This window comes from Camelus ferus, chromosome 9 (genome assembly GCF_009834535.1).
Source record: "Camelus ferus isolate YT-003-E chromosome 9, BCGSAC_Cfer_1.0, whole genome shotgun sequence".
Classification (NCBI taxonomy): Eukaryota; Metazoa; Chordata; class Mammalia; order Artiodactyla; family Camelidae; genus Camelus; species Camelus ferus.
This window is the reverse complement of record NC_045704.1, coordinates 26,331,374-26,354,613: the sequence shown is the minus strand read 5'-3', so window position 1 is coordinate 26,354,613 and position 23,240 is coordinate 26,331,374.

Below are 23,240 nucleotides of genomic sequence, written 5' to 3'. Positions count from 1 at the left end.
CGAGTTGGTGCAGATAGGCAGATCCAAGTCTTGGAAAGCAAGAGAGTTGGGGGTGTTGACAAGGAATGTTGCCCATCATTCCATTTCTACAAGGATCAAGCCCTCTGCCCCTGCAGCCACCCTAGCCCCCACCATTGGTGTGCCCTGAGGGGAATTCTGAGTGGAGAAAAACAGGACTGCATTCTGAGCTGTGGATACTGGCCCCTAGAGAGTTAAGATGCACATCTAAGGAACAGTTTCGAACAGCCCAGATTCCTGCATCTTCCCGTACATAGAAATGCACTACAATCATTAACTTGAGATGTCTGTTTTTTGCAGTTAACAATAATCTTTTGATTCTTGAGTACATGGGGTTTTTTTTCAGTTAAAAAAAAAAAAAACAACTACTCTATATCCTGGCTTCTCCCTCACCTCTTGGGAGCAGTTTCTCAGAGCTACCTGAGAGGCTGTCCACAGGCTATAGTCCTCACTCAGTTAGTCCTCACCGAAGACAACTTAACTCACAACTCTTAGCTGTGCATTTTTCTTCAGTCAGTTGGAGGAAGATTCTGAATTAGAACTTAAATCACTGAAGTGTAGAAGGAAGACCATCCTCACCTCTCTCTCTCTCTCTCTCTCTCTCTCTCTCTCCCCTCTTCAGCATTTCCTCCCCAGAGGCATCACTTCCTAGAGGGCCACAGCAGTGAAGTTTCTCTCCTTCTTTAAAAAAACACAACATTAATGCATTTTATTACATCATCAAGGATTTCTTTTTTTCCTAACTTTATTGAGATATAATTGGCATGTAACATTATATTGACCTGTAACATTGTATATTGATTCAATATACTTATGTAATGGAAAGTGATTATCACCATGGCCTTAGCCAACACCTCCATCAGGTCACATAATTGCCATTTCTTTTTTGTGGTGAGAACATTTAAGATCCACTCTCTTAGCAACTTTCAAGTATACAGTATAGCATTATTAGCTATAATGAGCATGCTGTACATCAGATCCCCAGAACTGATCCATTTTGTAACTGGAAGTTTGAACACTTTGACCAACTTCTCCCCAGTCACACACACACTATCCACCTCCCCTGCCCCCTACTCTGGGAACCATTATTCTTTTTTTTTTTTTTTAATTGAGTTATAGTTGGTTTACAAGGCTGTGTCAATTTCTGGTGTACAGCACAATTTTTCAGTCATACATGAATATGCATATATTCATTTTCATATTCTTTTTCCCCGTGAGCTATCACAAGATCTTGTATATATTTCCCTGTGCTATACAGTATAATCTTGTTTATCTGTTCTACATATGCCTGTCAGTATCTACAAATTTCAAATTCCCAATCTATCCCTTCCCACCCACATCCCCCCGGCAACCACAAGTCTGTATTCTATGTCTATGAGTCTGTTTCTGTTTTATATTTAAGTTCATTTGTCTTTTTTTTTTAAGCCACTATTCTACTCTCTGTTTTTATAAGTTTGGCTTTTTTTAGATTCCACATATAAGTGATAACATATAGTATTTGTCTTTCCCTGTCTGATTTATTTTACTTTAGCATAATGCCCTCGGTGTCCATCCATGTTGCCACAAATGGCAGGATTTCCTTTTTTTCTAATGCCTGAATGCTATTCCACTGTGTGTATATATACCACATCTTCTTTGTCCATTCATCCACTGACAAACATATAGCTTGTTTGCATAGCTCAGCCATTGTGAATAATGCTATGATGAAGCATTTTTCTTTCAATCTCTCTCCCCCTCAAACTGTGATTTCCTTCATATCTGGGGCAAGGGATGCCCAAGTCCAGTTGCTGGCAGGAGTGGGGAAACAAATGTTGAAAAACGCGGACTGCAGGAGCTCAGATGCCTCCCCAGGGTTAGAAATTGTGCACCAAGAAGGCCCTTGCCCAGTTCTGAAGAAACAGAAAGTATCATCAGAGAGAGCAGAGGGGAGAACTTATTAAGAGAAAAATTAAATGTATTTGTCTGCGACCCATTCACCAGAGTCTGGTAAATGTCTAGATGTTTAGAGGATCTGTCAGGATTCCAGCCTTTCAGCCTTGTTATTGAATCTAAAAACATGAACGAGACACTCCAAGTCGCCATAGAAAAAGCCCTCGTACAGACCATCCCTTGTGGGGCTGTAACCCCTGGTGTTGGTGTGGATGCAGTGAGTTACTTCCAGCGTCACACGATGGGCATGAAAGCTGTAAATCCAGCCACAGCAGTACAGGGGGACCTGGCTCCTAGGGACTCCTTGTGTTTACATGGAGGGCCTCCAGGGTCTGGCTGCTGGGTGAGGGGAGGGTGTGACATGCAGCTGTTTGTATTTCCTGTATCTGCAGGGAACAACCAAAGAGGAGGATGTGGGGCCTGATTCAGCAGCCTCCAGGGAGGGCCAGGCTGCTAAGTCTTGTGCAGACTTCAGATCGAATCCTGGAAGATAAAAGCAGGAGGCACGGTGAGCTCCCAAGGATGGCTGGGAGACACCTAGCCCTTCCCCGGAAGGCTGCACAAGATGGCAGGAAGTGCTCTGCTCGGCAAAGGGGAAACCACTTCGGCACCGAGGATCTGGACATCACAAAAGGCCAGCCATGGGTTTACAGAGCTGGGTCATAATCCCATCTCTGCTGCTCATCTGATGCGGGGCCCCGCCCAAGCAATGTCCCGCTTAGAACTCTGCTGTTGGCCTGTGAGGGCAGTGTAACAGGACCCAACCTTCTTGACAGGGAGAGACACGGGTCTCTCGCCCTTCCTGTGTCACCTGCACCCTGACCTCCCAAAACCCAAGGGTTCCAACCTGTGAGTGTTTCGACCTCGAATTTCTAGTCAGAGCATCTGGCTTCCAGATGTAATGAATGGTGTGTCTGTGTAGAGGGCTCAGCGTGAGGGACCCGAGGCTTGATTTCCCTGATGCTGCAGCATCTCATCAGCTCGATCTAACCTCCAGGCTAGGATTGAGGCAGTCACTTAAATGGAAGAGTTATATGATAATCGAAGCTCCTTTACTGATGACTTACTGTGAACCAGACACTGCTCTAAGTGCTTTACGCTGTTGGCTTCACAACCTCTGAGCGTCTGCAGGTGACGGTGACAAAGCTAAGCAGAGAGGGTAGAGCACCCGCTGAGGGCACGCAGCCAGCGGGTGGAGCTCTGGCAGCCCCTTTGAGCCCTGTGGTTTATGATCTGACAAGGGCCCTGTGAAGGCAGCTGTTTCATTCCCGTTTCACAGACTAGGAAGCTGTGCCCTGGAAAGGGCAGGTCACTTGCCTGAGGTGACATACTGCCCAGAGCCAGAGCTGAAGGCAAACGAGGGCTCACCTATCAGCGGAGGCATCGCACGTGCCCTGGTCACAGCCACGCAGCACTGCTGTCTCGTGGTGAGAGGCCGGAGAAAGCACCAGTCACTCACTCCCACCACCTTCGCCTGATGCCCCCTACTTCAGCCCAAGTGTGGGGGTTGTCGACCCTGCTCCAGGTGCCCACACACTTGCCTCTCACCTGCTCATCACCCGAGGGTGATGTGAACAGAGGTAGAGTTGCCTCCAGTGCTGTTTCCCCAAGACCAACCCTTTGGTTTTGGGTGGAGCTGCTTCTGCTCTGACAGATGCCACTGTGACCACCACACGTGTCTTCTCTAGCAGGTAATCCATCACCAGGGAATATACAACAGAGGCGGCCAAGCAGGGCCCCCGGCCAGCTTCCTGCTTCCATCCCTGACCTTGGGGCAGAGTTGGGGCAACTCAATAACATGATAGCTAACAAGCATTGGGTGTCTGCCTAGGGGCTGGCACCAAGCCCAGCTTTACTGCTTGTCACCTCCTATTATCTTGGCCAGCCCTGGAAGAAAGGCATGATTGCTTTCAGCTTATGGACAGAGAAACTGAAGAACTGAGAAGTTCAGTCATTTGCCCCGGGTGCTGCAAAGGATGAGGAGAAACTGGGAGTACCCAGGACCAAGAGGCTCCAGACCACGTGCATCAAACTTCGAGTCACCAGGTGTCTTTGGAACACTGGTTACAGGCTAGTCAGGTGCAGGCAGGGGGATGGACAAATGTCACGAAGAGCCTCCATCCCTAAGGAGCCGACAGCCCAGGATAGGCGACAACATAGACTCAAAACCATAGTGCATGGCTGGGTCTACGCGTCCTCATCGGACAGCAGCTGACAGGAATCCTTGATTTCCCCCACGATCCAAAGAGATCCCTGCTTTAGCTTCCACGGTGTCTGCCCAGCAAACTGGCCCTGGCCCTTCAGTTCAGGCTGGCATCTGTAGCAGGAGATCTGGCCCCAGGACTTCTGCAGGAGGGAGAGCTAGACGCTCGCCTGACATGAGTCTCATTCCCAAAAGAAAGCTGCAGTCAATTTCAGGGGCCTATTTTTAGACCACACATGATCCATGACGCTTCACACATGGCTGAACTAGCTTCAGTGCATGAAGAAACTGATCCTTATTTCAGTCAATGCAGACCTCCTTCTCTCTGATGCATTTCAAAGATGTGGCTCCATGAAAAACTGCTTGCTTGGGGGAGGGGGTTGGGGGCACGAACAGGCCATTCTCATCTGAACTCACTCCCAGGGCCATCATCATAGCACTCTGAACCTGGCTCCTTGAAACTGTGTCCACACACGATGAGGCAGAATGAACTGAATGCAATACCTCATCTGCGCTGTCCACAGCCAACACCTGTACCTTCTGCTGTGGGCTGAATGTCTGTGTCCCCCCAAAATTCATATGTGGCAATTCTCATCCCGAGGGTGGTATATGAAGAGGTGGGGCCTTTGGCAATCTCTGCCTTCATGAATGGGATTAGTGCTCTGATAGAAGACCCCACAGAGCTCCTCCAGCCCGTCTGACATGTGAGGACACAGAGAGAGGACGGCCGTCTACGAACCAGGAAGCGGGCTCGCACCAGAACCTGACCACGCTGGCACCCTGATCTCCAACTTCCAGCCTCCAGGACTGTGAGAAATAAATTTCTGATGTTTATAAGCCACCCAGAGTACGGTACTTTGTTATAGCAACCTGAGTGGACTAAGACAGCTTCTGATGGAAATTTTGAAATAATGAAAACTAAAGGTTTGCAGTGAGATTTTTTTTCCCGCTTGGATCAAAACTCAGTTACTCTGCCTCCCCTCCCCGCCCAATTCACATAAACTTTTTGGATTCCAAGGACTGTACATTGCCTCACAGACCCCAAATCATGAGCATTTCACCTCCATGTGAGTTATCATTGTGTTGCCTGGGATGGTTTTGCATCTGAAAATTAAGCAGTCATTTTGGGAGGCCTTCTGAAAAACAGTCACAATCATGTTTCAAAGCTGCAAGAAACTAAAAGGTAGAAAATGGCGGAAATGTTTGCGTGATGTCTTCAGTACCCCGATACGCGCGCCCCTCACACACATGTACACACACAACTGTAGACACGTTCCTCTCTTTCTATTGTAAGGATGATTTCCCTGAAGTATTTTTAAGCTGGAGAGATTCACTACAAGCTCGTGAAAAATTGAGCACTACAGGAGATCCAATTTATTGGCAGAAATCCAGCAACCCAATGTATTGGTAACTAGCTTGGTAATGAGTCTCTTCCATGTAAATTGGCTCATTATTATCAATTTTTGTCAGCTCTCGAGTGAGTCTTGGTCTGCTTCTCCACTTCGACTCGAGCGCAAGGTGAACGGGAGCGTCCGGCCCCTCTCCACACGCCGGGTGCTGGAGACCTCACCCTAGAGGGCGGGAGAGAATGGGGTGACAGACTCCTTGTCGTTTGAGCTTTGAATTTAACGTTCAGAACAGAGAGATGTTAAGGAGACTTGCAATGAGGTGTTATAAAAACAGAGTTTGATCGAAAGAGCTGGCACATAATGCAAATGAACACATTGTCCCCTGATTCATTGCCATCAGGAGAACTAAATTTGTACAGCCCAGAGGAGAGGTGACTAATGGGAGGCATAATAATTGTCAATTTCTACCTGCAAAGACTTAATCAAGAGGTCCGGAGGAGACAGAGCTCTGCAGCCACTATTCGTGCACGTGGTGGGGGCAGGCAGCACAGGGAGGAGCTGGGGAAATTAAGCTCAATAGTAGGAATGGCTGTCACAGCACCGGGGTCCATTAGACACAGACATCACCTCCACAGCAAGATTCCATGGAATTATTACCCCCAGAAACCTGCACAAACGGAACTGGGGGGATGGATGGCAATTTTCGCAAAGACCTGTGGATTTGATGGCGCACCTGGAAAGGCTCTCGGGTTCAATTTCTTCATCCCAGGGCTCCTTCTCAGGCAACCCTGAGAAGCCTCCTTTGCTTTATTCAAACAAAAATTCCTCCACTAATTAGCATAACCCAACTTAGAGCACTGATTGCAGAAAAATCCCTGTGTCCAGAGCAATGTCGGGGTAGAGAGAGCATGTCATCCTTATATTCAGAAAATATTCATCGAGCACCCACTATGGGCCAAGTGGGCAGAACAGGGAAATGTCCTTGCCTTCATGAGCTCGAGTTCTAAGCCAGGGTGACACCAGGGGCAGGTATGGCTGTGTGAGAGATGCTGGCATAGCCAGGCTTTACATGATGCCCAAGGAGAACCAAAATCCAAAATCCGGTGACCAGCTCCAGTTCAGGCTTGCAGAGTAGGCCCCAAATCAATCAATCAATCCCCTTTCCTGCAAGAACCCGGCGATCGCCCAAAGGTGATTTGGGGATTCTGACTCCGTGAGTGAAGGCTTAAGAGACCTGTCACCTCCTTCCATGCCTCTTTCTTCTCAGCTCTGTCACTGCACTCTGGTGGCCCACAAGCAACAGCTCGAATCGCTCAGTAACATTTTCAATTAATTGCCAATGTTTAAACATTGGGAGATGTCACAGGATTTCAGATTTCCGATGTCTTGCAAAAGCTGTGACCCTCTAACCACACTGCCCTGCATCCCCGCCGGGGCGGCGGCTGAGCAGGCACTGCCCCTCTGAGCTCTCTCGTTTGCCGTTGTCCCCACTGCTCCCTTTTGGGTTTCAGCCACCGTGTTTCAGTCTCCCGTTTTTCCAGCCCAGCTTCTGTGGGAATTTAATATTTCTGCTCCTAGGCTCCATGACCAGAAATACAAGGTGGCTGGCCTATATTGGGTTAGGTTCTGCAGAAATTCCTTCATCCAGTTATAACTCAGGGTTTTAAATTTGATCAACATCATCACAATAATCAGTCAGCACACACTACTTTATTTTGCAAAGCAGCGGTCAAGTGTACGGTTATCCTTCCATTAGGCCCCAGGCTCTGAATCTCCTGGCTCGCTGGCAGCCCAAAGTCAGGAACTCCAGATAAGCTTGTTGGCTCCCTTCTACTTCCAGGAGAAATGAACCACTCAACCCACGCCCCCCTCACCGCGGCTGTCAGTAAGCCGGGCCCTCACACAGCAGTGCTAGATGGCAGGTAGTATTCAGCCCAAGGGTGGTTGTGTCTGTTCCTCTCTCTCCCCTCATTGATTTTCGACCTGTATTTCTGACAAGTGGGTTTTCCGTGTCTTTTAAAAGAAAACCTATTACATGCTTCACCCAGTCCTTTTTGAAAGAAGCAAAAGGAAGAGCAATAGCATTAAGGCAGCACAGGAGCACGCCAGGACAAGGCAAGCTGGTGGCGGTCCCTGCCCTGGAGCTGGGAGGCAGTTAGAGGAAGACACGAGGCACAAGGCAGGCAGCTGGCAGGTGCGTGGTGAGGCAGCTCCGGGGAGCAGAGCACGCTAGACAGAGCAGATGGAAGCACGTTTGATGTTATTCATCCAACACATCAACATGGTGGTGCCCACGGCGGCCTGCGTGTGCTGAGTCCTGGAGGGTACAGAGAGAAATCAGACCAGGTTTCTGTTTCTAGGAGTCCAGTAAAAGAAACATCCTTCACAAAGAAAACCTATCACTGCAGCCAGGAGGCACCATGCATCCCCTTGGCCAGTTGCAGTGCATGACACCCTGTGCTTGCCAGGGTCCCAGATCAAGTGTGGGGACTCCTCCAATCCCTAGGGGCAGGCTGAGTCACTGGCGCACAGAGCCTCACCCTTCTGGTGTCCTGGTGCGTGGCTCCTCTGACAGGCCTGGAAGGCTGAGCCCTGGGTAGCAGCATGGGCAACCTGGTCCTCAGCACAGGCTTTGCTGACTTCTCTCCTTCCCCCATCCCATGTCCCCACTTCCTGGGCTCGGCTCACCTCTGAGACAAACTGCCTGCTCTCAGTCCTCATTCCAGGGTCTGCTTTATGGAGAACTCACACTAAAACTGAGCTGGAGGTGTAACAGATCGGATTATGAGCAAAGGGATCAGGAAAGGCTTTAGGGGCCAGGAGACATTTGAACTGGGCACATCGGTGTGCAAGTAGAGACGATCGTGAAGGGGAGATATGTTCCAAGTGGCCGGCACAGCACGAGCTGCCGAGGGAAGGAACACAGCTGTGAGAGCCAACAGTACGTCACTCATTCACGGGCTACGTGACAAACCATGGAAAATGGGATTGGAGGAACAGAGCGGGCCTGGATCACCAGCAGGTTTGAATGTCCCTTGGTGGAGTGCAAAGTTCATTTTGTGAATGTCAGTGTGATGTGATTTGATGATGAAATGGCGTGGTTTGGGTAGGCAAGAAGGGGCGGGTTGGGGATGAGGACAAAGGTCCTCTGGGCTGCTGCTGGTGAGATGGGCATTCTCAGTGTGGGGTCAGAAGACGCTCATGGAGGCCTTGGTCCTCTGTGTGGTCGTCTTTGGCCAGGCACTTGGGGCCACCTCATGGATGGCGGGTGGGGAGCCCAGCTCTGGCAGAGGTCATGGCTGAAGAGTGGTGATGGGTGGCAGATAAATGACTGCTGTCCCCAGGAAGGCCAGGAGGGCTGACTGAAGGTTCCGTGTGAACAGGCCCCAAAGGGCACGTCTTACCACCCACCAGCCATATGCACACCCTGATGGCTCCTTCGCAGGGACTCCTGTGTTTGCAGTGGGAGCAGAGCCGCCCTTCTTCCCGGACGGGTGGCTGCAGGTCCAGGTCACCAGAATAACCAACGCAAAAAAATGGTTATAGAGGAAAACCACCACCAGAACTGCAGACGTAAATCAACCACTCACACTTCATTTGCCCACAGGACATCAGATGACCATTTTGACTCTTCTTCCGACATTTATAGTGACCACATTTTGGAGCAGACTGAGTGTGTGACAATGACAGGGAGCAGGGATGGAAATGAAGCCTTTGCTCTGATTGCAAGGTCAGCTTTCCTGACTTTGCCCAAATCCCCCAGCCTCACTCCCAGGGGAGCCCTGATTTCTACAGGGTCAGTGTTTTTGGAAGAACTGGAGATTGACTTTAGAAAATTATGTCTTCCTGGGGGGAAGATATAGCTCAAGTAGTAGAGTGCATGCTTAACGTGCACAAGGTCCTAGGTTCAATCCCCAGTACCTCCTTTAAAAATAAATAAAATAAACCTAATTACCTACCTCCCCTTAAAAAAGAAAAGAAAAGAAAATTACATCTTCCCATATTCTGAGGTGCTTTCTTTGCAATAGCATATTTCTTAGTTTAGGGTGAGCTTTTATGAAGTGTCTTCCAAGGGATACCAACTCCACAGGTTGTTAATAGACAGTCTTTTCAAATAATGGTTCAAGTTCAGACCACTGTGGGAAGTGACATCCTGAGCAAAATGCAATGGTTTCTCTACTACAGAGCCCTCGGTGTGCTCCAGAGTAGTTACACAGTTTGTGGGGTCTGGTGCAAAATGAAAACACAAGGCCCCTGGTTCAAAAATTATGAAGACTCGCAAGACGAGCAAGCTGCAGAGCATCACACCAAGTGCAGGACCTTTCTGAGCGAGAGCCCGGCGGGGCTACACCCGTGCCACCACCCACACGACACACTGCCATCATTGTGGATTTCCAGGGGCAGACGGGAGGACGGGACAAGGTCACGACGTGTTCGCAAGTGATCAACCCTGGACTTGCAGTTCCACAGGACACTCAGGGAAATCCTGCCTTAAGCCAAACTCTCACTTCCTCTTAGCTGTGGGCTCCATTACTCAAACACTGTCAACAGGAACCCTGCCGGACAACCGTACATAGAAAGAGAAGACCCTCTCGGACTGCTGAGGCTCCCATCTCTTAGCTTTCGTACGTCGGGATTTTTTTTTTGGTAAAGTAGGGTCTCCCAGTAATTTCTGCTTATTCCTTATTTTGCTCCATCCTTTTAAATAAGGCCCAACACCCCTGAATTACCAAAACAAACTTCTGGTAATAATAGCAGGCAACTTAGAGTGATAGATGAATATAACAAAAAATAGTTATACCTGGGCCAAGGATGGTGCATAAGTTGGCACTTAGAATGCCAGCATTTTTGCTTTATTCTGCTTCCCCAGGTGGCTCCATGACACTGCCTGGGGCCTGGCTTCCCTGATCTCCTCTCTTGGGTTATTTACAACCAACCAGGCAGGGCATGGGGAGGTAGAGAGCTCAACCCTCAGCCCTGTGAGTCACTTACAAGTGGGCGGAGAAGTAAAGGCAGTGACCGTCCATTAACTCCCACTTCCTTCCCGGGCCCTGCTCGTGGAAGCCCCCGGGCCCAGCCACCTCTGCTGCTCTGACTCATTGCCACTTCTGGGCCCCGACTCCTGTAGTCTTCCAGGCCTCAGAGTTAATCTGCTCATCACATCCTCTTCCACACCCTCCACCCTCGCCTCTTTTGTTACAGTGTCTTGGCTGAAGGCAGCTCCCCTCCTCCTGCAGGAATCAACTGTCCAGCTCTGAGCAGCCCGACTGCTGGCACCACACTGGCCAGCCCCTTGCATCTGGAGCTCACATCTCCCTTCATTCCTTGACATGCATTGTCACCTACTGAATGCAAATAGCTGTGCTTTTATTGAGGGCCACCCACATGCTAGGGTTCTGTGGATAATTTTTACATAAGGCTCTCAGCTCCATCCTTGAGAAGCTCAACTCTGGCTGGGAGGGAGGGGCTGGCTCCCACAGAGCCAGACAACAAAGAACTGACGTGCGAATCTGCCCACATCACATCCCTGATTAACCCCCTTCCATAGATCCCACCACCTGCTGTTCAAGTCCTCAACTCCTCAAAGGCTCCTTTCCAGGCCCTTCAGGGTCTGTCCTGCTCCATAGCCTTGTCAGGCATTGCTTCTTCTGGATCTCACACACTCTGCTCCACCCTGTGAACACTCAGTAGCTTCTCCACACTCCTGGGCCCCCTCCACCATGAAGCGCTTCCCCTCACTGCCTGCCTGGAGGACACCGTTTCCTCTCTCAAGGCTTAACTTCAAGTGCCAGCCCCTCTAGGAAGCTCTTCACAATCCCCACCTCCCAGCCAGGTGAAACTGCCACTTCCTCCCGCCTCTGTGCCTCTACTGGCCTGAGCAGAGGTTTCCAACACAGACCCAGCCAGCCGCTCCTTGTCTGAAGTCTACCTCCCCACCAGATCGCGAGCAACCCCAGAGCAGGGTCTGGCACACGGCAGCTACTCAACAAATAACCACTCGGTGAATCTCTGAATTAACAGTACAGATCCAAGCCCTCCTCCCAAGGGGTTGGAGCAAGGTCCCCAAGCTGGAGCACAGGACAAGGAGTGGTGACTGTAATTCTCTTTCTCCCCACTCCTGCACCCTCTCAGCACTTCTGTCTCCTTCTTACCCCTTCCCTGCTCTGCTTTCATGATGGGAATCTCAGAGTCAACAGCAATGTGCAAGAAGGCAGAGAAGAGAAAAAGAAAATCGCAATCTTAAGGGTGACAGCCCTGAAATGTTGAGTTTGAAAACTGCCTAGGGATTCAATTTCACATTCTTGGCAAAGTAGATGCAAATACATATTCAAATTCGATGCAAATGCACTGGCGAATGTCCTGGCTCATTACTGGTGCCTGGTGAGACTGGCAGTCCTTGGTGATAGGGTCTGCTTCCTTCTCTTGGAGAAAATTCAGACACACTTAAGGCTCCTCCTGTCTAAGGGACCTAGACAGCTCTGAGACTGGGAGAACTTTTGCCTCAGTCCCAAGTGCATGGATAGCTAAGACATCACTCGTGGTCATCTTTTTTGTCTGGGAGGCCATGTGTCCCAGAGCCACAGACCTTGTGTTTGGACAGAGAGCCCAAACTGAGAGGAAGGTCATGGCTACCTGCAGCCTGGCAGACATATTGTTCTTTTCTGATGACTGAGCACAGCAAGTTCACTCAGCTGGGCTCACGAAAGGGTCCAGTTACTAGCAAAATGGATCCTGTCAGAATGCAAGTGCATGGTTCACTTCTGTGGCCTGGCTTGTGTCAGAACCTCGGACAGCTCCTTCCCTGGGTTGGAGGAGGTGAGGAAGCAAGAGCATGCTAAATCTAAGATGCCCTGGGACTGCGGAGCCAGAGTGTTCCAGCTGGACCACAGGGCAGTTCCCTGATCAAGAGTACTGGGCAATGGGGAGAGGAAGCACCCCAGGCTCCAGCTGAGTTCCAGTCGAAGCACCACTCAGCTGGGACATGTCTCTACCCAATATCCTTAACAGTGCAGGATAAACATGGCTACCACCCACTGAGCACCAACTACACACTAGGCATTGTACAAGCATTACATTAGCCATTGCCATAGCCCTACAAGTTAGGCATCATGGATGTTCTCATTTCACAAACAAGGAAGGCAAAGCACAGAGTGGTTAAGAGACCCACCTAAGATCACACAGCAAAGAAGGAGGCCCTACAGACCTGCCCAAAGATCGTTGTTTAGAGAATGTGGGAATCATCTCTGTCCTCCTCTGTCAGGGTAGTGAATAGACTTGCCCTAAGTGAGGTTTTGATGCCCTCTTTAGAAATCCATGGGAAAAGAAGCTTTCCCTTGTCAGTGGTGGGAGGAAAGTTTTACTGCAGCTAGGCACAGTGGCTGTGGCTTTAGGAGGTCATTGTGAGGACTCATTAAAGGACAATATTCTTGGCAGGGTACAATGAAAGACCTGGCCATTTTCATGTTCTTGTAGATAAGAAAAGGAAAGAATGACACCTAATGAATTTGGATCCTTGTCAGAGTCCCTTACTGACACCTCCAGCCACCTGCTGACCTCACAGTCCACCCCTCTTTACGATGAGTGATGAGTGTGGTCCTCCCTTCCTTCAGTCTATGAGGAGTTGTTGATTATCTGCAGTGGCCCAACCAATCCAGCCCCTGGTAACAGATTCTCTGATGAAGGATCACCCTCCCCATGCTCACTCTATGTGACTGGAGGAGTCTGACCCCACTGTGGACAGGCACATGGACCGGGCTGGTCAACTTAGTCACCATGTTCCCCTGCCAAGACCACTGGTTCTAGATGGAGGAATGCCCCAAGCGGGCCATCAGAGCCAGTGGACTTCAGCCCTCAGACCCTAGAACCATTAGGGAAAAAAGGCACATTTCCCCTGAATGGTACCAAGGGGTGCCACTGCCTGGGAGTGAAGATGACCTGAAGGAAACAGAACAGAAAGGAGTGCAGGGTGCCTGCATCCAGCTGCTCCAAAGCCACATACTCTGGGCTTCCAGTTAACGAACCAATAAAATATTTTTGTTTGTGCCAGCTCAGGCTCTCAAGCCCAGCTCCTGGCAAATGCAGGCAAAGCGTTTTGACCAATTCCTTCTCTAGTCTTTAGGTCCCGCTGTCCACTCTATATTCAACTTTCTAGGCTGCATAAGTCCTGTTACCTTCCTAGCAGATCTCCTAACCTCTCTCTTCTCTGACCTGCTACCACACTAGGTACCAGAGAGTCTCAGTTTTCCTCTGTGAATCCTGCTCCCCAGCCTGAGACCCAGCACCTGCCATTTCCACACTGACCACAGCACCCAGCCCAATGCCAGCACAGCAAGTGCACAAAAGTGGCCTTAATGTGCAATGTGTGCTCCCAAACTCTCCCGGTCTCCTCTCCCCCACCCCCCACCACCCTCTCTCTCTCACTCTCTGTCTCTCAGCTAAACTACCAGCATATGGATAAGAAGGTCAGGAATATGGACCCAGTTTGCCAGGACATGAGACTCCCTCCAGACCCACCTGATCTTGCCTTCAAACCTGCACGTGTCTTCAGAAGAAATGCTGGCAGTCGACATGTTTCATAAGGGCACCTAGTTTGACCCTGTTCACCAACAGAAAGGAGGGGGGCATGTCTGAAGACCACTGAAGAAGATTTCATTCGAAGACCCAAAGCATATATGCTGAAAATAACTTATCTTCATCTGTAATGAACCATGGTTCTCCTGAGGCTTTGCCAGCTACTGGCATTGCCATCCTGTCTGTCTGCAAGTAGAGAGATAGTTTCCACCACAATAGAATAGAATTATATTCCATTATAATAGAATAAATATGTAATCCTTCCTGTATACATTCAACTTAAAGAAAAATATTAGGTAAATAACAGCACGGGTCGTAGAGTGATCACGACAAAGGGAGAAGCCTGAACACTGAGATCCATACACAATTGTCATTACCTTGCTGGGTGACTTGGGGTAAGTAATTTAACCTCTCTGAGCCTTAGTTTCTCCATATGTAAAACAAGGATAATGCATCTGCCCCACTTACTTCTGAACTAGCAAAACGGCCTGGGCTCTGAGCAGCTAGAGGTGCTGTGAGATGATTTCTGAGCCTTGGGCGTGGGCCTCTACCAGAAAATCAAGCCTCTCATTGCAGTGGAACTCTTATTGACAAGGCTTGATGATCTACTTTGGGGTCTGTCCTAAAGGGCTGAAATTAATTAACTTCATGCAGCCTGTTGCTTCTAAAACACCTTTAATCTATACCACTACTTATGACAGAGGGCAAATTTCAAATGCCTACAGGGCTAGATGGTACCATAAATGAGTGAAGATGGTGCGGTGTAGACAATAGGGAGGGGTAAAGACTGTGGCAAGTTGCAAAGTGCATGCCCATGTCCCATCTGAGGGAGAATCAGCCGCTGAGCCCTAGTAACAGGCTGCCATGCGGGGCTAATACTCAATAGGGACAGAAATTCCAATTTTTTTAGTAGAAACCAGGAATGTTGATTATTTTTAACTGAAGTATAGTTAATTTGCCGAATTATGTTAGTTTCAGGGATACAGCGTAGCAATGCAGTATTTTTACCGATTATACTCCATTAAAAGTTATTACAAGATAATGGCTATAATTCCCTGTGCTGTACAGTAGATTCTTGCTGCTTATCTATTTTATACATAATAGTTTGACTCTCCTAATCCCATACCCCTAATTTGCCCGACCCCCCCTCCCTCTCCCTCTTTGGTAATCACTAGTTTGTTTTCTACATCTGTGAGTCTTTTTCTGTTTTGCATTTTACATTCATTTGTATTCCTTTTTAGATTCCACATATAAGTGATATCACACAGTATTTGTCTTCTCTGACTTATTTTACTAAGCATAATATTCTCTAAATCCATCCATGTTGCTGCTAAATGTCAGAATTTCAATCTTTTTATGGCTGAGTAATATTTCATTGTATATAGAACCACATCTTCTTTATCCATTCATCTGTTGATGAGTGCTTGAGTGGCTTCCACGTCTTGACTGTTGTAAATAGTGCTGCTATGAACATTGGGGGCCATGTATCTTTTCAAATTAGAGTTGTTTTTTTTTTCAAGATATACACCCACTAGTGGAATTGCTGAATTATATGGTATTTTCAGTTTTTTGAGGAACCTCTATATTGTTTTCCACAGTGGCTGAACCAATTTACATTCCCACCAACAGTGTAGGAGGGTTCCCTTTCTCCACATCCTCGCCAGCATTTTTCATTTGTAAGCATTCTGGTGATAGTCATTCTGACAGGTGCGAAGTAATATCTCATTGTGGGTTTGACTTGCGTTTCTCTGATGATTAGCGATGTTGAGTAACTTTTCATGTGCCTGTTAGCCATCTGTATGTCTTCTTTGGAAAAATGTCTATTCAGATATTCTGTCCCATTTCTTATTGGGTTATTTGGGTTTTATAATGTTGAGTTGTATGAGCTGTTTATATATTTTGTATATTAACCCCTTGTTGGTTATATCATTTGCAAATATTTTCACCCAAGGAATGTTGATTTTTATGTGAAATCTCCTGCAATTTTTTAAATTAACTAATTTAAAAAACTTGTGAAACACTCTGTGAGGGCCAAAATAATGTATCTGCAAACTGGATTTGACCCACAGCCCACCAAACTCTGTCTAGTAATATTGCATTCTTTTTAAAAGGTTATAGGTCATGCTAACTTCAAGCCCAAAATAAAAACAAACAACCCCAAAATACCCACAACTTGAAGAGGATTCTTCTCCAGTCACCCTGCACCTGCAGTGCTGCTAATCCCCAGTGGAAAGACAGCGGCATTCACTAATTTCCAGCCCAGCAACCCCGGCTGGCTGGGAGCCCCACCAGCACCTCTCCCTCCTCTGCCAACTCTGCTGAATCTCCTATTCAGCAAAGGCCTTTGGAGATGAAGAGGAACACTGGAATATAGTTTACATGTTGTCCCAAGGTAAAATTTGACATTTTTGTCAATTCTTGTTTCCTGAATCTTACAAGTTCTGCACATTAAGCACAGCGTGTGCCATTGCTGCCTGCCTTGTTCTGTGTCAAGGAAGCCAGAATGGATGGACTCAACAGGCCACTGCGAACAATAAATAGACATCAAATTACTTGTCCCCAAGTCCTCCCACCCCCTACCACACACACACAGCCAATGTACTCTGCCAACGCTTGCATCACCATCATCAAAAATATTGTGCATTTAAAATTTTGTTGAAAGGATAGGTCTTAAGTGTTCTTATCACAAAATAATAATAAATAAGAAGGTGAGAGAAAACTTAGAGGTGATGTATATGTTTATACTACAGATTATGGTGATGGTTTCACAGATGTGTACTTATGTCAAATCCACCAAGTTGTGTATATCAGACATGTAGAGTTTTTTGTATGTCAATCCTACCTCAAAATGGTTTAAAAAAAAATTCCTTCATGAGGATGGGTCCCTTTAGTTTCAAAGGAACCGACTTCTTTCCCTCATTTTCCAGGATGCACGACTCACCTATGCCTGCAAGCATCGTTCCTTCAGCATCTCTAGATGGGAGGAAGGCCATTTAGAAACAGTCTGTGTGAGTGTTCACATCCAGGGGGGTGTCTGTCCTCCAGGTGATAAGAAGAGGGTTGCATGGTTGATTTCTGGATTTTTACTCCTCCTTCTCTAAGTGTTAGCAAGAAAAACAAATCATCTTGTGGAACAAAAGAGAAAACAGACCCTTGACACAAATGCAAACACCTGAATGCAGAGCTATCGGAGCTGATGACACGGGACAGTTGACAGCGTTGGATGGCAGTCTCCACAGCACCTGCATCCTTGGTACCCAACACAGCCCAGCGCCCTTCATGGGTAGGGACCTATCCAACATCGGAGAAGTGGCTGATTCATGCAGTAATAGGATTTCTCAGAGTGCCATGGCCAGCTTTCCTGTCTCTTTATAGATAAATGATTTTAGGGCTATATTTGAACCAAAGAAGAATACAGTAAATAACTTCAATAAAATTAAATTTCACAACATAAGATTTTCTACCTGTCAGACCAGACAATTGAACATTTTGCTGAGACACTGTGTTGGTGAGGGTGTGTCTGCACTCACCATCAAGACCAAGGAACGTGAGGTGGTGTCTGAAGTGGGAAGTGGTCACTGAGCACTGCTCAGCCTGCTCTCGGGCACATGGTGACATGCACTGGTCTGCCCCACGTGACTTGCTTTGACCAATAAATATGAAAGTGTCACTTCAGGACAGAAATTTTAAGACCAGTGAGTGACTTGAGCATGTTCCCTTTTATGGTCCCTGTGCTCTGGTGACCACAATTGCTCCATTGTGGCTGTGCTGTCACCCTGGGTCTCGGCAAAAGGACAATACAGAACAGAGTCCTCAGAATCCATGATGGACATGAAGCATTAGCAAGATATGAAACTTGGTCATTTTAAACAAGAGAGATTTGGGATTGTTTATTACCACAGCATGATGTAGCTTACCTTGAGTGGTGAGAAGACCTATTTGACAATATCTATCCGAATTCAAAACATCAATAGCTTTGACCCTTCAATTTCAGTTTAATGACCTTTATTAAATTTTTTTGGTACAACTTCACCTTTACACATGTGCAAAGTGTGTACACACACACACACACACAAGGATATTCATGGGTGTGATGTTTCTATAGCAAACATTGGAAACAACCTAAGAATACAGCAATAGAATTCTTACTATGCTTTCTCCTTTCATGTTTAATAAATCATGGAATATCCAGATTGAGGAAGCGTGGACAGCCCCAAAAAGGGAATAAGCCAGATTTTTATAAACGGAAAAGAAACACTTCCCAAGATGTATTACGAAGTAGGAAAAGGTAAGGTGCAGAACAGAGTGTGAAATATGCTACTATTCATGTAAAGAATACATGAATGTGTTCATAAGCACAGGCTGGCTCTGGACATAGACCCAGGAGAAAGGGTCAGGTGATGAGGTCCCTCTGGAGGGGGTAGCGAAGTGGTGGGGGTGGAAGGGACACCTCTGCCCACAGCCCATCATTATCTGGTGCCTGAATTGTTTTGCTATGACAGGTATTGTTTCTTCTTTAAATGTATAGGGCACAAGACACATTCTCAAGAAATGAATAAAAGTGATTTTACCTATAGAGGCAGAAGCTTCAGAGAGGGTAGCTGGGGACAGGAATGAGATCAAGACCTCTTCATGTATAGCTTTTACAGAGTTTTCACTTTTGAACCATGAGAATATATTATCTCTTTAATTTTTTTTAACGTCACGGAAAACTATAAACCATTGATGAAGGAATTTAAAGAAGACTTAAAAAATGGAAAGATATCCCATGCTCCTGGATTGGAAGAATCAATATTGTTAAAATGGACACACTGCCCAAGACATTCTACAGATTTAATGCAATCCCTATCAAATTACTCAGGATGTATTTCACAGAACTAGAGCAAATCATAAAAGAATTTATATGGAACCACAAAAAACACATAGAATTGCCAAAGCATTACTGAAGAAAAAGAAAGAGTCTGGAAGAATAACTCTCCCAGACTTCAGACAATACTGTAGAGCTACAGTCATCAAGACAGCATGGTACTGTTACAAAAACAGACATATAGACCAATGGAACAGAATAGAGAGCCCAGAAATGAACCTACAAACTTTTGGTCAACTAATCTTCGACAAAGGAGGCAAAAATATACAATGGAATAAAGACAGTCTCTTCAGCAAATGGTGTTGGGAAAACTGGACAGCAGCATGTAAAACAATGAAGCTAGAACACTCCCGTACACCATACACAAAAATAAACTCAAAATGGATCAAAGACTTAAACATAAGACAAGATACAATAAACCTCCTAGAGGAAAATATAGGCAAAACATTATCTCACATACATCTCAAAAATGTTCTTCTAGGACAGTCTACCCAAGCAATAGAAATAAAAGCAAGAATAAACAAATGGGACCTAATGAAACTTACAAGCTTCTGCACAGCAAAGGAAACCATAAGTAAAACAAAACGACAACCTATGGAATGGGAGAAAATGTTTGCAAATGATGTAACCGACAAAGGCTTGATCTTCAGAATATATAAGCAGCTCATACGACTTAATAAGAAAAAAACCAAACAACCCAACCCAAAAATGGGCAGAAGACCTGAACAAGCAGTTCTCCAAGGAAGACATACAAATGATCAATAGGCACATGAAAAAATGCTCAATATCGCTAATTATCAGAGAAATGCAAATCAAAACTACAGTGAGGTATCACCTCACACCAGTCAGAATGGCCATCATTAACTAAATTTTTTTTAATGAAATCCACTCTTCTACCTGAAAGTAGATTCATGTAGAAACCTTTGAGGACCAGGGCCACTCGTAGGGGCAACAGGCACCCACTCAGGAAATTCCCTGAAGCATTTCCCTGTCTTTTAGATGATGTCAAGGTGTACCTCTTCCATGCAGCCTGCCTCATTTTATCCAAATCGTTAAGGGCTTCTGGGTACTGGGCCCTGTGCTGTGTGCTCTTTTCATGTAACCGATAATCCTCACACTTAGCCTGCCAGAGTGGGTGAGCTGGCGCAAAGAGCATTTCTGCAGAGAAAGCAAAGGGCAGCAGGTGGTCTGTTAAGAGGAAACTGGCCAGAGGGAAAGATCCTCACTCCCCAGGGAGCAAAAAGGGATCTGTGCATGTCAAGCCTGTCAAGGAGCCTTCCAAGAGGCTGGAGGGAATGGTGGTCCAGGAAATAGGAGAGGACCATGTGGAGATGAGGGGAGGTCTATCAGTGTAGGGAAGAGTGCGAGTGCCCACAGTCACAGAGGAAGACGAGGAGAGGGAAATTTTTATCAAGAGCTGGATGGACATGTAATTGGAGGCTTTGAAATCTTTTGGAAAGATGGGAGCAAAGGCCTCAGTTTCTGTTTGAGCCATGATTCTTCAAAGTGAGACCCTGCTTCCGTTTTGGGCAATGTGGATCCTTACATTACACTAGCATCTTGAGTCCTTTTAAGATGAGGAACTGGAGGCTCAGGAATGGCTAAGAAACTTGCTCAAGTTCTCAAGTTTCTTTGTAAAAGAAACATAACCGTATCCCAACTCTATCCAACTCCAAGCACAAACACTTATACTTTTGACACTGTCTCTCAGGCTCAGGTGAAATCCCTCAGCCAGTCAACACAGAATGGGGCTCACCTTCTTTCTTCTTAATCTATCCAACTTTTATCTTACCATGTTTAATGGATGAATGGAGAGAGGGAGATGTAACTGAATGGAGGGTGGGATGGATGGATGGATGGATGGATGGATGGATGGATGGATAGATGGATGGATGTAAGGATGGATGGATTCCTGAGTGGATGAAGTGACTTTAACTTTCATTGTGATTTGAAAATAGTCAATGTGCAGGAAGGGCTTCAGTTTACATTCTTTATCAGATAAACGCACAAAATGTTTATTGAGCACTGACACAAAATGTCTATTGAGCAAAATGCACAAAATGTTTACTTAGTAGGGAGTAAAGAGATGAGCCAAATGTGATCTGTCTGAGAGAGCCAGGTTTAGCAGAGTGGGAAAAGCAAGAATTTGAATAACTAATCCAAAGTGGAAAGTGAGAGGTCATTTAATAAATTTCCAGATCCTTCTGTATGGTGGTTCAGAGAAACTAGACCTTTTGCCTTAAGGCAGAGAAGGAAGGTAGGTGGGAGTTGGGGAGTGGGTCAGGGAAGGTTCTGGAAGGAGGCAGCAACTTTGATTTGAATTTTAAAGGGTAGGTGGGATTTTTATCTACAGAAAGGTCAGAGGACTGAAAGAAGGAGTGAGGATTGATTCCAGACAGAGAACAGTGTAAGCAAATACATGGTAGGAATACTGGGGAGAGACTCAGCCTTGCTGAGGTGAAAAACGTTTTGTGGGTAGAAATATTAGAAAGTAAGATTGGAAAGGAGCCAGATAATGAGGAGCATGGAAACTGAGACTCAGGATTTGAGACTTTCATTAATGAGAATGCATTGAAGATTGCAGAATAGGGTAATGGAGCTGGTTATGCACATGCAAACCATGTGAAAGTGAAGCAGTGTGGTGAGGTGGTGAACATCTGGGCTCTGGAGCCAGACACTTAGGCTGGAATACCAGGTCCTGCCCACCCTGGATAGGTGACTGTTAGCAAGTTGTGTTGTCTTTCTGAGGCTTCATCTCCTTATCTCTAACATGGGAATAATAATAATAATAGTGATAATAATAATAATGCCCATCTCACAGAGTCACAGGATTAATTCAGATGCTGTACATAAAGTGTTAGCTTGCTCAGTCCCTGGCTCACACATGTTAGCTCTTTGTTGTCATCCTCACCGTCACCCTAGGAGGCAGCAGCTCCACTGCCACCATGGTTCTCATCAATACCACCACCACCACGGTCATCGCCATTGTCATCATCTTCAGCTTCATCACCTCACTCTAAGCTTAAAGGTTTGTGTGGCCCAATGGCCTGGCCAGAAACACAATCCTTTATTCCAAACACATTTGTGCTAGAGGCCTTCTGCTGGCCCCTCAGACTCACTCTCCACCCTTTCCTTCTTGCTCTGTGCCTGGCGAGGCCAACCTGTTTCATCCGATGGGCAGTCCCTGCAGGAGATTGAAGAGAGGAAGGAAAGGTCAAGTATAGGCTCTTGGCTCTCTCTTGCCTTGTCACACCATGGCTGGCTGTGTCCCTGGATGAGTCCCAGCTCCTTCCAGGCGCCCTCTCCACCTCATCCTTCCTGCCCCAGTTCCAGATGTGGTCACCATGGAGCCCTGCTCTTCCCAGATGAAGGCTCCTGCACTATTTCTCGTGGCTTCCCTATACTTTGACTACACTTTTGTAAATGGTCCCTCTCCTAATAGCTTCAGATGGCCCTGATCTGAGTGTTCTATCTGTGTTTTGCTGAGCTCAGATTGACCGAACTTTTGTTTGTCAGTCCCCGTGATGGGACCCACAAAAACAGGAGAGAAACAGATCACCACTTCATCCTTTCAAGGCTTCCCTATCAAAGAGGGAAACAGAAATGCCTCCGAAAACCCCAACACAAGCTTCCATGGGTCACAAGAGAAACAAGTATCAGTCGTGACAATGTGGAAGGACAGGCACCCTTGCGGGGGTGAGTCTGGGTGAAAGCCACCAGGGCAGGCTTTTCTGAGGGAGAGACACTTGAAGGATGAATACAAACTCCCTGCCCGGCACGGAAAGTTGCTCGGATGCCTGGAGCCCATGTTGGAGACGAGAGAGGCAGGGGAGAGGACGGAAGCAGTCTAGGGTCTGGTATCAAGCAGCCCGCTTCTTTTATTTTGCTAATCAAAGACATGTCTTTAAGTTGCCATCTACTATCACCACCAGAATATAATGCTGGAATAAAGTAAAATCCTTTTGCAGCACATAAGTTCAGCTTTTATACGCAAGTACTGCCTGTCCTGGTTTTTCTTATTTTGCAGCAATCGAAAAACCAGTCCATGGGGTGATATTTGGAAACCACTAATCTTATCTGACTCTCTTAGTCTACCCATGCGGAAGCTGTGTATTTTAAAAATAAGCAAAATTTTAAAACACTATCAATTCTTCTAAGTGTTTATTTCTAATCATGTGACTGCTCCCCACAACCAGACCCCTGACCAGCCCCAGGTCCCACCAGGTACCTGCGCTCAGCCAACTCTTAGTCCTAACGCCATGGAAAGAAACATTAAAGTTCCCAAATTATTTTCTCTGTAAGT